Source organism: Manacus candei, unplaced genomic scaffold (genome assembly GCF_025592945.1).
Source record: "Manacus candei isolate 608988 ecotype Guabito, Panama unplaced genomic scaffold, ASM2559294v1 h1tg000088l, whole genome shotgun sequence".
NCBI classification, from domain to species: Eukaryota; Metazoa; Chordata; class Aves; order Passeriformes; family Pipridae; genus Manacus; species Manacus candei.
Genome location: NW_026138136.1, coordinates 76,956 through 91,855, shown reverse-complemented (window position 1 = coordinate 91,855; position 14,900 = coordinate 76,956).

Here is a 14,900-nt window from a genome sequence, read left to right as displayed (position 1 = left end):
TCCGAATTTTGTTTGTTGGCTCTGACATGGCTTCTGACATGAGCAGTGATTGTCCGTCTGTCTCTCAGAGCCTTCCGTTCTCCGACTGCACGATGGACTTGAGATACCTTCTTACTTCAGAGGATTTTGTAATCTGCTTTGGTATCCATAAAGTCAGTAGACCTAATCTTATTGAAAGTCATTGAACTCCACAGATAGATACTCTTACGTCCATCTCTTCTTGTACACATAGATTAGCATCATTCGGATCATGAAATGTGTTTTTAACAACAAAAATTCTGTAAGCAGCTTAACTTCATAATGAGAACTGAACAAGACAGAAATGCTGCTCAGCAAATATTAATCTGAACAATAATTTTTCCCTTGCAGAAATGAAGTCACATGGAAAGAAAAGGAAGGAGGATCTAATTTGCAGAGAGGCTATAACTGACTGTGCAAGAAATAAGGTATTTTATATCAAAATCTAAATAAAAGCAGAGCATATGGTTCTCATAGCCTCTCATAGTACAAATGAGAGTTGTTCAAGGGGTGAGTTATAGATAGGACTAAATTACCCATGCATATTCTGCAGGTGACAGATAATGAACTTAGAATTCTCATTTTTAAACTAAATGGTTACTATTTCAATTACTAGTGGGTATCCATCAAGAAAGCTACTTCTGTAGTACTTGGGCTAGATTAAGTATCATTACGGGAAATTGAACTATGAGAAATAACAGCTCATCTGAAAACACAGATGATATCTTGTTCAAAATATTCCTATAATTGAAATTTATTATTCAAATCATGGTTTTGCAATATAGAAGTACACAGATATTTAATATGAATATAGAGAGAATTCAATTCCTGCATGGTCTGGTAGCAGAAGTGTCTACATATACAGTCATGTCCTCCTAACAGCTAATAAAAAATGTGTGTTAAAAATGGCTATCTATAATTTATAATTTGTGAAAAACACAAACAAAAATCCTCAAAAAACTTCAAAAACCAACCAAACAAAAAACCTAACAAAATAAATAAACAAAAAACCCCAAACCTGAACAGATATAGGCATTAACATTAGAATTTGTTAGTGTGGACAGTATTATTTATTCCAATAACTTACTCTATACAAGTTTGCATTGCTTTTAAAGACTCCATTTTAAAAAGTGATCAATGTCTCTAATTTTGCATGCAGATGCACTATGACATGGTACTTTGTAAATCCATGAGAAGGGAAGAAATATTTCAAGTATTTGTGTGTGTATACTACCAGGATGTGCTTAGCATTAATGATACTTATCATTTACTAGAATGACAGTGAATTTTGCAATCCTACAGGAAAGATTTGCCCAAGCACAGATGGTGGCAAAAAGGAAGACAGTATGAAGATATAGTTCTAAATGGATTAAGTTGCCTATGTTGAACGTCCCGAAAACACTATATGTTTTTATAAGTTTTGGAGTCTTTATTTCTGATGACACATTAAGGATTCACTTACTATTTTCCAACTTTACGATTTATTCTGAATACATTTTTAAAGAGTACTCAACCTTAACTTCTATTGTGTGGGCACAGATTTATGCCCCATGAAATACTTGGCTGTGTAATTTTGGTCTCTGTATATCTGGTTTATTTGTTGAAGACGTCTCAATATGATCCTCTTTGTTTATAGCTTACTCCTGCTTCCTTGCAGGCATGTGCTAGCATCCACGTGTTTAAAAGGCTACAGTTGGCAGGAAGGGCACAGGATTTCAGCCTGAAGCAAAGAAGAGAAAGTGTGGATAAAATAAACTCTCTGATGTGATAAGAAAGAAATAATGTACCATATGTAGCATTTACTTGGAGGAATTTAGAAACTAGTGGGAAGGAAGATTAGAGAGCTTAGAAAGAATTAGAGGTCTTAAAAAAGGTGTAAGAGGATGGACAACACACCTCAGGAAGAATATATCTATATTATATATTTTAGGATGACAAACTTGCATGGCACTTCATATAGATACAACCTACATCAGAATCAGGTATAACGTTTATCTGTTTGTATTCCAAGTCAGCTGAAAGTTCAGCTTCAGTACTGAGTTAAACAGACTATGTTGTTTCCCAGCTGGAGCTAGCTTTGATATGTCCTAAGGTACCAGTTTTATTAGCAGGATTTTTTTGATAAAAAACTGAGTGAACAATGTTTTTGCTTAGAGCCAGCAATAATGAAAAGCTTGATTATTTCAAATTCTTAAACTGTGATCGTTGAAATATTTTCTAGAGCATTTCTCTAACATTGTATATCTTTGTTTCTCTGATAGGGAGACTTCATTGCCTAGCCCTGATGTATTTATTTGAGAAAAATTAGTGTGGTTTCTGACGAGATTTTAAGAACATAGAGAAAGAGTAAATGTAGGCAAGCACAGAATTTTCTTGTTTATTAAGAGAGCACTGTTGTTTATGTAGGATAGTTTCACCTGCAATCACTCTGATAAGGATGAAAAGCTGTTACGTTAGTTTTCATTAACACAATATGAAGTTCTCAAGTGCTCATTTAAGACTGGCAGACAAGGAGTGAGGCTTCTGGCTTATATTTCTAGCTGTGCTAGTCTTTTTTTTGTATGAAATGCAGCAAATTCCTTGATGTACCTCTCCCTCTCCCAGCAAAATGAGGAAACTACTACCCAGTATCACTTGAGGGAATTTAGAAACTGATTTATTAGTGTATTTGACCTAGCAGTTACAATAAAAATGTGGGTGCAGAAAAGCCTAGTTACAGTAAAGCTGTCAAGCAGCTGTCATCATGGTTATCATTTTTAGCTATATTAGTCCAAATGTCTGGAAAAGTTGCTTGTGCCTGGAAATGGCATGAGGCCACCTGGAATCAGCTCATATGTTTTGACTTGCTTCTGCTGACAAGTTCCAAGTTGTCTGACAAAGTAAAGTTTTTTTAGTAAAATGTAAGTTTTGCTTTTCTCACTGAGGAGGTGGGCAGCAACCATGGGTGCAGCCATCGACATGGCTCAAGGGACTGCCTGCACGTGTGGAGGCTTCACAGCAGCCTGTGAACTGCATTTCTATGTACCAATGTGATAACAGATGAAAAGATGTATTTCCTCGCAGATCCCTATTAGCTGCTTGGGTGGGTAAGAGCTGTGAAAGTCTCTCATCTCTCCCTCCTGTTTTTTTTGGGGAAACACAGAAAATGTGTCTCACCTGAGAGCCACCAGTCTTGCTCTTGGTAAGTACATCCTAATTTTGGCTCTGGGTCCAAATAGGTTATTGATTTCAGATTAGCGAAAGCAGGACAAAACCAAACAAAATACCTATGTGAGAGAGTCTTTTCTTCCTCCAAAAATTCTAACAATGATGTGGTTTTCCAGGTGGACACTTGTTATAGATTATGGATCTGAAACTATAAATGAAACAAGATAAATAAACACACACAAATTCAATAATAAAGAATAAAAAAAAATAAGATAATCCTATTTTTTTCCTGTGAACTTGTTTGCTGTATGGATTGCATTTCCATGATGCATTGTCTCCTCCTTGATTGAGCATCTTGCTTGTTTTGGAGGTCTGTTCTGGATATGGTAAATAATCCATGAGTGTTTCTAAACAATACATGCATTTTAATTCTGTTCTGAATGCTCCTAAGCAGTACAGTAAAAATGAAAACATGAGGACACTCAAACAATTTAAAAAGATTGGCATGCTTTGCCTCAGTACAAAAACCTGAAGCAAAATATCTTAATCTATTACACTTTCTTCCACACTATTTTTAGTTCCCATATTATTATTCTTACCCTTTACTTTCTCTCTTAACCATCAATCTCTCTTAAAATAAATCTTTCTCTTTTCAACTACATAACACAACAAGCATTCTGTTTTTCCCGTGGGTCTAAACTGAAACTTTTTAAAAATCTGGTCTTATCCTTCAACCAAAAAGAGGAGGAGAGATCAAAGAACTTGGTCCATCACTGTCAGGTATACTTTTATAATTATAAAATATTCCATATGTCAGTGCTGATATCTCTAAAGATATATCTCTGAAAATACTACTGAATATCTAGTTTCTTAACATTTCTGTAGTTTTGTAGTAAAATCTCAAGAGTTAAACCATAGAACAGAGATAACATTAAATTCAATTATTTGGAACATGTGATAATTATTTAAGAAATAATTTTACTATTTTATCAGTCTGCAAGTACTTTTATGTTCAAGAATAATTTGGAGCAATGGATATGACATTGATATCAAATCTTCCAATAGCAAGAAAAACATTTCTGTCCTGTCAGAGCAGAGATATTTTTACAACATTTAAATTATAAAACTTAAATAACTTTATAAAATTTTCTGGTGAAGCTGCTTGAAAATTCTATATGGAATATTTCTCCCTTTGCTATAATGAAATATGTAAAATTCAAGATCTGTCTGATTATTGTAATTGTTATAACAGGAAATTCTGCATTCAAGAAAGTGATGACATAATAGACTTTTCACACTTATGGCTGTTTTCAGAAGAGGAAAAGTAATTCTAAAGCTTTTAATGAGTTATCTTTTTTCTTCTATACGGATCAGTTTTTACAGGCATTTCTTTCAAATAAAAATGCATTTAATGTTTATTTAGTGTGTGGTGGATTTACAAATCACATAACCATTTAGTATATCATTGCAGCAGCAGCAGCAACTAATTCATTCAAAGAAGTTTATCGTAGATTTGCAGATTTAACTCTTTACATTAGAATAATATTAATCAAATACAAAAAAATAACAACAAATTAATAATTTTATGTGCTGTAATAATGCCAAATAAAGGTAACAGATAAAAAACATTATTTGCAAAATTACAATGCTAGAGCTATAGATTTTAGAAGGATAGTCTTCTGAAAATACTGATGAAAACCAGCACTGAATTACAGAAAGCCCTGTCATAGTTCCAGAAGCAGTTCCATAAGAGAAAAAGAAGGACCTTTATGAAATATTTAGGAAGAGGCAGGATGAGAAATTTGTATCCCGTAATACTAGCAAGATTAGATACTAAGCAGAGATTCTGAAGATGACATCTTTGACAGAGTGTCAATGTTTCCCTCTGTAGTCTTTGCCTGTGCATTCAGCAAGCAGCACTTTCTGAATATCAGACAACAGTAAAGCTACCGTTAGTTTTACTAGAGATTCTTTGAAGTACAGGTATTGAAGAAGACAGAAAGGAGATAACAAAAAGAATAATGCCATTTTGTACATGCATGGCAAAAGCTCTTTCAAAGCAAAACCAGCAAGGAGGTAGCATGAAAACCTTTTTTTTCCTATCTAAGATATGGGAGGTTTTACTCATATTTTGGGTTTGATGAGATAGAAAGTAGGGGAGACATTGAAAAAGACCTGCAACAATAAGATTTTTCTGATCTACACAATCTATGAATATTTGTGGAATAAATTTGTGTACGTTTAAGCCAGGGGAAAAGCTGCTGTCATGGCTTAATTCCAGCTGGCAACTAAATGCCATGCCTCCCCTACTCACCTCCCCCTTCGCTAGGTTTAGATTAGAATAGCTTAATAATTGAAACAAAGTAAAATAAAACAATATTTATTATAATAATATTAATTGTAATGAAAAGGAGAGAGAAAGGAATAAAACCCAGGAAAAAACAAGTGAGGCACAATACAGTTGTTCACTAATGACTGATATGCAGCCTATTCCTGAGCACTGATTGATGGCTCATGGCCAACTCCCCTCAGTTCATATACTTAGCATGACATTCTACAGGATGAAATATCCACTTGGCCGGTTTGGATCAGCTGTCCCAGCTGTCCTCTCTCACAGCTTCTTGTGAACCTCTTCACTGACAGATCATGACACTGAAAAGTCCTTGACTTTGAGTCAGCACTACTGAGCAACATCCTAAACATCACTATGTTATAAACATAATTTTCATACTAAATCCAAGGCACAGCACTGCACCAGCTACTAAGAAGAAAACAAACTCTATCCCAGCTGATACCAGGACATCAGGTCAAGTCAAAGATGAGTTTCATACTAAAGCTAAATATCTGACTGAAACGGGATTTTATCTAGGTGAGATTGCTATCTGTTATTGCTATGTCTAAATTCAACACTGTCTATGTATCTGTCCACACAGTTAAGAAGTGGTCTAAGTTGCAATTGCAAAGATACATCCAGTTGCAGAAATAGGATTTTGGGAAATATTTGTAAAAATTAGGTAACTCGACGGGTAACATTTCAAAAATCAGTATTTCAGCACTTGTAACTGTGGAGCCATCAGCTGAATCTTATTTTTCCTTTTCCTTGAACTACAGATGGTTGTTTGTCCTCTCTTATTGTATGATAGGAAATTTAACTACTTCATTTTATACCTCTGATATATATTTATATATATATATATTTATACCTGTCCTCTACCTTTTCTGCTTGTACTCTACCTTTTCTGAGTGGAGTGGGTCACATAAGACCTAGGAGACAGGATAAAAACGGTCATGCTTATTGTAGCCAGAGGTACAGACTCTATTATAACCCCTGAATTTCAGATGGTGTTAAGACAGGTGCTTGATGAAGCTTTGAGGAGTTAATAGAGTATATAAATGATGGCTCAAACTTGGTCAAGGAGGCGGGGAGAAGTAACCTCAGCAGTGAAGGATTTGTTTTTTTTCTCCAGAGTGGAAAGACTGCATCATTGTGCTGTCCACAGTGGTCAGCAAGATACTGGGAAAGGTCTGAAGGAGAGGAAGGAGCTCTGGTTTTGGCAGCCTGATATTGAGGGGATGCTTTCCTATTCAGGTAATGTTCTATTCAAATGGACAATTAATATCCAGAGAACAAAGCAGAAACATTATGTAGAACTTAATTAATATTTGTTGACAATTTTTCCCAGAAATAAAGCCTGGCTTTCGTGGGTGATGGGAAGGTGGGAGACATATACAAAGACACCATTATCTCCTGTCAGTCTCTGTATGCTTGTATACTGTCCTGCCCACAGAAAGCTTGCCAGATATGTAAAAGCCATTGTAGTGTGTCAGTCTAGCAAGATTTGGGAAACAATCATTTTGCAAGAACTGACTTTCTTTGCATCTGGGGAAAAATGAATTCTGTACACTATGGTTGCTTCCACTTAAACAACAGCATGCAGAAATAAAATGTACAAGAGGAAGAAACTGAGGCTAGGGAAAAGCTCCTATGGAGAGCCACAAAGCAAAGAGATGAAAGAGGTGGAGTGTAGGAGGCTGTGAGTACCATCATCCCAAAAATCTATGGAGGAATGTTTTGAAAAGAGACTGGAGAATGTGAAGCCATATGCACAAATGATTGGAGAATTTTGCATTCAAGTATTTACATACATATATTTGTGACCTGTAAACAATCTTTTGATCTGTAGTAAACCTCCCATTGATTGTTCAAATCATTACCCATATATGCACATATTGCATTTTATACCTTTATCATGCATAAACACAACTGCATGTGTCTTAAAACATCTAGCTCTGCTTGTTACGTATTTTCTGTTTTCTACTCATGAACCAGAATAAATAACAGAGACATTTATACACAGTCCCAAAAAGGAGGCATGCTGGCAATTCCTGACTTGGACAACAATGATAAATGCTCTCTACTTCATACGAGATCAGGAAATCACTTGCCTTTAAGCCATCCAATCTAAGGGTATTAATTATGTATTACATCTCATGAACCTTCTAAATTTAGATAGCCTTGCAGGGACTGGTGTGATTTATTAATATACTGACAAATAATTAGCTGAGGAATGTATCATGTATATTTCATCTGTAGCCTGAAACTTCAACCTCTGCCACTTGGGAACATGGAAAATCTAAGGGTCTGTCTATCATTTCTCTAGTTATTGAAGACTTACTTTTTTAGGCCATTTTGAAGAGCTAAAATATAACGTGAAACAGTGATGTTCAAATGTGATGTTTCCGCACACCTATTCTGATGGCGTAAGTAACATTATATAAGTATGAAGGCTGCTTCTGAATCAATGCAATTAAAGTCTGTTAATGAATGGAAGACTCTAATATGCGTCTGGTTGTGGTTCTTGGTAATTAATGCACTTGAACCAATGCTGCAACTGGTTGAACTGTTGTTCTGGGAAAAAAAGAAGCTGTTTTCAGTACAATATGCTAAAGCCTTACGACTATTTTTTACTATAACAACTATTAAAAGTTTAGCAAGTGAACTTCATTAGCAAATAGGTTGTTTTGAGCAGAGATTAGAGGGGACAGAAATTGGAGATAGGATTACCAAAGTCATTTCTGTGGTGTAGAAGGAATCCTAGAGTAAAATACTTAGCCAGGTTGCAAGCTACCTGTTAGAGGATTGATGTCTACAGAACTTCATGTGTACTAATACTGCAAAACCAATCTTTTAAATTTCCTTGTTAGAAGAATATGAACAGTAAAAGCTGACCAGAAATCAGAAAATGTATAGCTGTCATTCATTGCTTTTGTGACCTACAGGAATGTGTCCCATTGTCAAAATAATAATACCTTCCTTTCTTTTTTTCTTACAGTTCATATTTCTTGTAGCAGATTTTTCTTCCTAAAACCTGTGTTATAAGTGCCTGTCTTGTGTGACTCAGCGCTGTCCCATCTCTCTTAACGGTCCAACTGTCCTGTTCACTGTTCTATTTCCAGTTGTTTCCATTAGTGACAACTGCATCAAAAGCCATACTCAGTCTTTCTTTTCTAAACTATAGCTTACTGTGTCCCAGTACAGGGGTGCAGCTTCCTGAGGCCTAAGGGCTCCAAGCTATGCAACACCCTCAATATAACTAGGAGCATCATTTTAGCCCTCTGACAAGCTCTTGTTAGTCCATCCACAGAACATGTGCAGACAGGTTTTCCAAGCTCATAATTTGCACTTGAAGTATTAACTGCACCTCAGACATGTGCTTACTCTAAACTGTATATTTATAAAAACAGATCTCTTGGCAGATTCAGGAAGGAATGACGAAAGAGCTGTGGAAAAAAGCCAAATGTCAAAGGACTAGTAGGAGGAACCACTCTAAGGTGTTAGCAACATGGTAGATGGCAAGGGAAAGGTTTTCTGACAGTTAATCTCCTTTCATTGCTCAAACAGTAACCACACCCTTTAATCTGAAACTCCTTTAGTTCTGCTGCTCTCCATGTTTGCTAGTCATCTTCCTCCACTGTCATTTTCCAAGCCACAGATTTTCTTTAGGTGACTGCAGCAGTTCAGATTCCAGACACAAGGTTTTGAAATACTGTTTCCCATCTTTATTGAAACAAAATAATTAGCATCCTCTTACAGCAAAGTATTGTAAATAAAGCAAAAAATCTCTCTGTCAGCTGTTGTTGCACAGCCAGTATCACTGTCAATAAGTATTCAGACCTTCACAGAAGGATAAATGGGGAAAAAACTGAAAGATAATTGAATGTTTTCAAACCAAAGTAACAAAGGTCTAATGAATTTCCTCATAAAAACTGTGGCAAAAACAAAACTCCAAAGACTAACCACTGAAAATTGCATCCACGCAAGTGATGAGTAAGAGAAATTACTTCCCAAAGAACAGCAAAAAAATGTTTTAGTAGAAATTCTGAAGATTTTAGCTGTAGAGAGATGTCATCATTCTGTAAAACAGATGGTCATGAGTTTGGAATATGAAAGTAATTTATCTTCGCTTTTCTTAAGAATTCCTCAAACGAACCAATTTTAGACTGATAAAGCTCTCAATTTCATTTTGATGTTGATGCACTTTTCTTGTCCATTCAGTATGTCTTATGTTGAGAGAAAAATATAGACTGGCATGGTAAATGAGTTCCACCAGAATGTGTAAATTGTGTGACTTCCTTATGAAGATCATTAGTATTTGATAACTTACTAATGGAGAAATATTAATAGACACGTGTCATGATAAGGACAGTGGAAGTTAATTTTCCTCACTATTCACTACATAAAACAGATTAACAGCATTGCACAGCTTTCAACATAGAAGCATAGGCTACCATCTAATGTGTTTAGTGTTATGTGCGCTAATAAGATCATTGTAAACCCAGAGAACCTATCACCACTTATAACGTTTTCTTTTTTAAAGACTCTCCTGGAAATAAAGCCAAATATGCTACAAATAAGATCACAGATAATAAGACGTTCAATGAAACAGAAAGTCCAGATTCACTGGTCTGTTTATCTGGAAGATGCTGCTGCTGAGCAGACGCTGGTGTCAAGCTCTGTGGATGTTGCAATGCCCACTCCAGAACCTTGGGAGACTGTGTGTATGCCCATTTGTGTGTGTGTGGTTTCACATACCTACAAAGCCTCCTAAGCTTTGGCTCCCAGCTAAAGGTGAACCGTCACCACTATCTCATTAGAAATGTTGCTGCTTGCTTTGTTTGGAGTGGCTCTGACTGCCTCAGCGTCAGAACAGTTACACAGGTAGATTAAACCAGCTCATACTTATAAGCTTCCCCTCTCTCTCTTCAAAATAAATACCAACAAATTCCACTGTAAGGGGATACATCCTTCATTACAGTTAGGCAAGGCTCTCTTAAAAACTAAGCTCAAATTTATTTTGTAAAATACATTCCCCAAACTTCTAAACTGAGAGATATTTCTGAAATTCTGTCACTTTGATGTGTCTGAAGAATCTCTGCAGGATGACTTTCAAATATAAGTCATTATTCTGTCTTTTTCTGTTCTACTTTGCATTAGCTGTTAAAGTTACTAAAATCTTCTATCATATGCCTTTATTGCCAGGTTACTATGTCAATTGGAGACAATCACAAAATAATGTCCTATAAATTTATGCAATTCAGATAGCAATCATAATTTCTACCATAACACAGGATTTTTGCAAATGCCTTCAGCCCCAAGGCAGAAGTCCAAACTCTTCAGCTGCAAATCAACCCAATCCTTGTTGCCTACTCTAAATTATCATTGAAATTTATTCTCTGCATTTACTATATAGCCACTTTTTAACTACCAGCCTTAGGCTAGGCTATACACCACCATCAGATACCACTTCAAATATAATATAAAAGTTAAGCTAGAAATTACGATATTGTTGTTCCCTGGATATGTCAGGCTAAACTATGTTTAATTCAATTTATCCATAGAATGAGGAAAATATAGAGAAATAATACAAAATCACTTTATTTTAAAGGCAGTAATGACATTTCCTTGCTCTTTGGGTCAAGCTGAGAGATTTCAGGAGAGGAAAGAGGCAGGGACATGTGTAAAGTTTTACGAGTCTTGGGAGGTGGTAGAGAAAATTTCTTTTGGATCCTTATGTCATCTCATCTTATCTTGTAAGGGAAGACTGCTTAATAGTATGGAATCAATCTTTGATGGAGAATCCGGGAATAGCTTATAGACCTTAGGAATCAATGTAGTAGAAAGGAGTCTATCATCTGCAAAAGGTGGGAAGAGGACCAGGCAGTCCATTTTTGTGTCACTCCCTATCCAACAAGTTTCTAGATGAAGCTGATGTCAGAAGTTCAAAAAGCAGGGAGTGCCTTGCTTGTGAGATAGGAACTGTGTTAGGCAGCATTCTGTGGTGTGCTGGAAGTGTGAGTTTGGATAGTGAATCTGTTTTTGAGATTTTTTCCTTTATTATTCCTTGCTATTAACTAAGAGTTTACCTGATTGCTCAGGCTTCTACACAGTGTTTTCTGCGATGAGGCTGTTTTACCTTTTATACTTGAGCTGACAGTTCTGCAGGTAAAACTCCTATCAACCGGTGTCTTAATTTCCAGTACTTCCATGTCTCAGGACTTGAGAAATTTTATCTTGTTTTCTACTTTGATTTTGTCATTCCCCCCTGTCCTCTAATCCATTTCGTGAAACTTTAGATGGCAGATTTTCTTTAAAATTCTCCTACTTTTTTCTCACTATCTGTGTAGGTTTCAACCTCCCTTCTGATCAGCCCTCAAGCCCAGTCCTATTGACCAAGAGAAAATTGTGTTTGACTAGTAGATTTTCTCTCTGCTGCCTTTCACAGGACTTGGCTCGAAGCACCCCCACAGCTGCTTCCTTTAAATTTCTTGTTAAATTCCTTTTCCTACAATTCACCCATGAATTCTACAACACTGCTCCCCATTGCATTAATAATTGCTGTCTTGTTATTTCCATGCAGTCCCCTGGCAGTCTGTGTCCATCTGCTGTATCGTTTACACTCGGTTTGTAAACTTTTTAAAGTTCTAGGTGGGCACCATCATGTCCTGTGCTTTTACAGTGTTATTTACAATGGGATCATAGTTTGTGAGAGAAGGTGTAGGCAGGGATATAATACAAATAAATAATAATTAATTATGGACAAGTGTCATATTCCTGTAAAGAAGGATGAAGTTGCAAATGTAAAATGAAGTGTGTCATGCTGATCAATAAGTAACAATTAGGTTAGCTAAAATTCTGATTAGAGTGAACACTACATGCAATTCTTTCCAAAGTAATTTCTGAAGGGTTGATCTAAACAGGGCAAGACTAATATTCTCCTTTGAAAGAACAAAGCTGGACTCATCATTTTTGTAGTTTGCTATAAAGAGTTCTTAAAAATGGAAGAGCTAAAGATCTGGGATCTAAGTTTGTTGCTGCTGTTCCTGTATGACATCATCTGCTTACTTCTCTTTCAAACCATTTTTCTCATTTTCTCCTGGGACTGCCCCTGTTTAGTGGGCAGGACAGGAATATTGGCAGTTCTACGGGCATGATATAGGATCTTGTTGAAGAATGGTTGCTAATAATAGAACCATTAAGTACATGTAGGTGACTGCTGTATTAGTCCCTTTGCCTTGAGGAAGTTATGAAAATATATGAGTTAAATATTATTGAAACCCAATAAAAAGTTTTATATGCATTATGATTTTTACAACAGTAAAAACCAATAAGTTAATAACTAAAAAGGAAAGAATAATTCAAATTGTAATAATAATTTTTCTTATTATGGATCTATAGCACTAATTAGGCCAGCTAGTAGGAAGAAAAGGAGGAATTGTTTCAAAAACAAAAACATAAAAGAGATTTAAAATCTGGGATTTTTGAATGTTGTATTCAGGCTTAGGATAAAAACTACAATGACAATTGATTTTTTTTAAAATATTGAAGCATTTGAGGTTTTTTTCAATTTAAAATATTTTATTTTATTTCAAATGCTTTGAAGATGTTTTGATTGTAGTTTTTATTATAGTGGCAGTGGAATAAGGTTTGTTGTGTTGTCCAACAGTTTCCATTGGAAGTCTCTCAGTTTTTTCTGATGGTGTGTCATACTGATGTCTTATAGTTAGCTGAAATTCTTGGAAATTTTTCATAACATATTTGAACTGTGATTGCAAATGAGGGTAGGAGAGGTATAAAGATATGGCTAGTTTAATGTGTTTTCTTGATCCTATGGCAACTATAGGCTTTTGCATAGGGGTAGTGCAAAAGACAAGAGCATGATACAGAAATAGCTTTAAACAGTTTGGTAGGAGAAGCAAGGAAGTTTCAGAAGGGTGCTTATCTGCAAGGGCTCATTCACACATTCTTACTGGTTATGGAACTCCAAGTGTTGGGAAAAGACAGAACTAATCTGTTTGGCTTTTCAGTTATACTGCACAGGGAAAAGAAAGACAACAAAATTTTACTCTAAAGTCAACTTTGCAAAGGGGACTCTAAAAAAAAAAGTCCATATTTTGTAAGGCAAGAAGAGGCAGTGACTGCTTGGCTTTCTTCTCCCTTCTTCCTGCCTCAGTGAGCTGACATGTCATATTTCTATTGATATTACATGGCCTTTTTCCTTTGATGGTACCACGATGAGAAAGTGTAAAGAAAAGTGAAGGAAAAGTACTGTACCAACCTAACTGGTCCATTTTTCTTTTTTAAAAATTCCTTTTTAAGTCAAAGAAAGAAGAACCATTACCTACCCTCACTTTTTGAAAGGCATAAGGCTCTTCTGAATAAATACCTTTTTTAAGTCTGGGACCTGAGTCTTAACTAGAAGATATATTTTTGAAAAATATTTAGTCTTTATTTTAAAATTCTTAGCAAAGGGGAATTAAACTTATCTATGGTATTTTTCCATAGTGTTAATAATTAGTTTTAAAAATGGGAAAGTTAATTTGTTTTTGTAGTAAAGATGAAAATTCAAAATATATTTATTTTAGTTTTATATATTTGTGGATCACATCAATATGACAGACTCCAGGACGTCTACAGGTCTTTTTATAGATATTTATTTTAGTTTGGATCCTTTAGGTTGGTAAACACAAATAAACAAAATAAGAGAGCAGAAACAGGTTGTTTTGATGCTATATCAAAAAAAAAAAAAAAGAAGATATTGAAATCAATACCTAATGAATTCACTGGAACAAGATAACTGGTTTTTGTCAAGATGACTGTTTCTTACCATTGTAAAAAAAATTTCAGCTGTCACCCCTACTAAGTTCAAAATGTTATAAATTCAGTATGCATTTATATATATACATGTATACATGCACATGTTGATATATAAACTGCAAACAAAGTAACAAAAATTATTATTTTTTCAGCAGAACAAATGAATGGAAGTATTTCACCTCACATTTCTAGTCCATTGATCATTCTCTGGTTCTTTTTCAGTTTTGAACACTAAAGTCAGATGCAACATTTTAGTAACTTTCACCTTCAAAGCAGATACAAAGGTAGAAAGATGTTTCTGTATCATGAGTTTTAATTCCTCAGAGTCACTGCTTACCAGCTTTCTCTATTCTTCAAGTACTGCCTACATTAATGTTAAACTTTGCCCTAATGCCATGCAAGGTTTGATTTTAGCCACCTCACTGAAAAATGAAGACTGTTCTTTCTTTTTTACCTATTCTCCTCTGTATTTTGTGTTTGTGTCATTCACAAACTTAGTCAATAAGGATTTAATTGGGTTTTTTTGGCTAACAACCTTATAAGCAGAGTAGAATCAGGAACTGATCCCTGTGGGATCTCT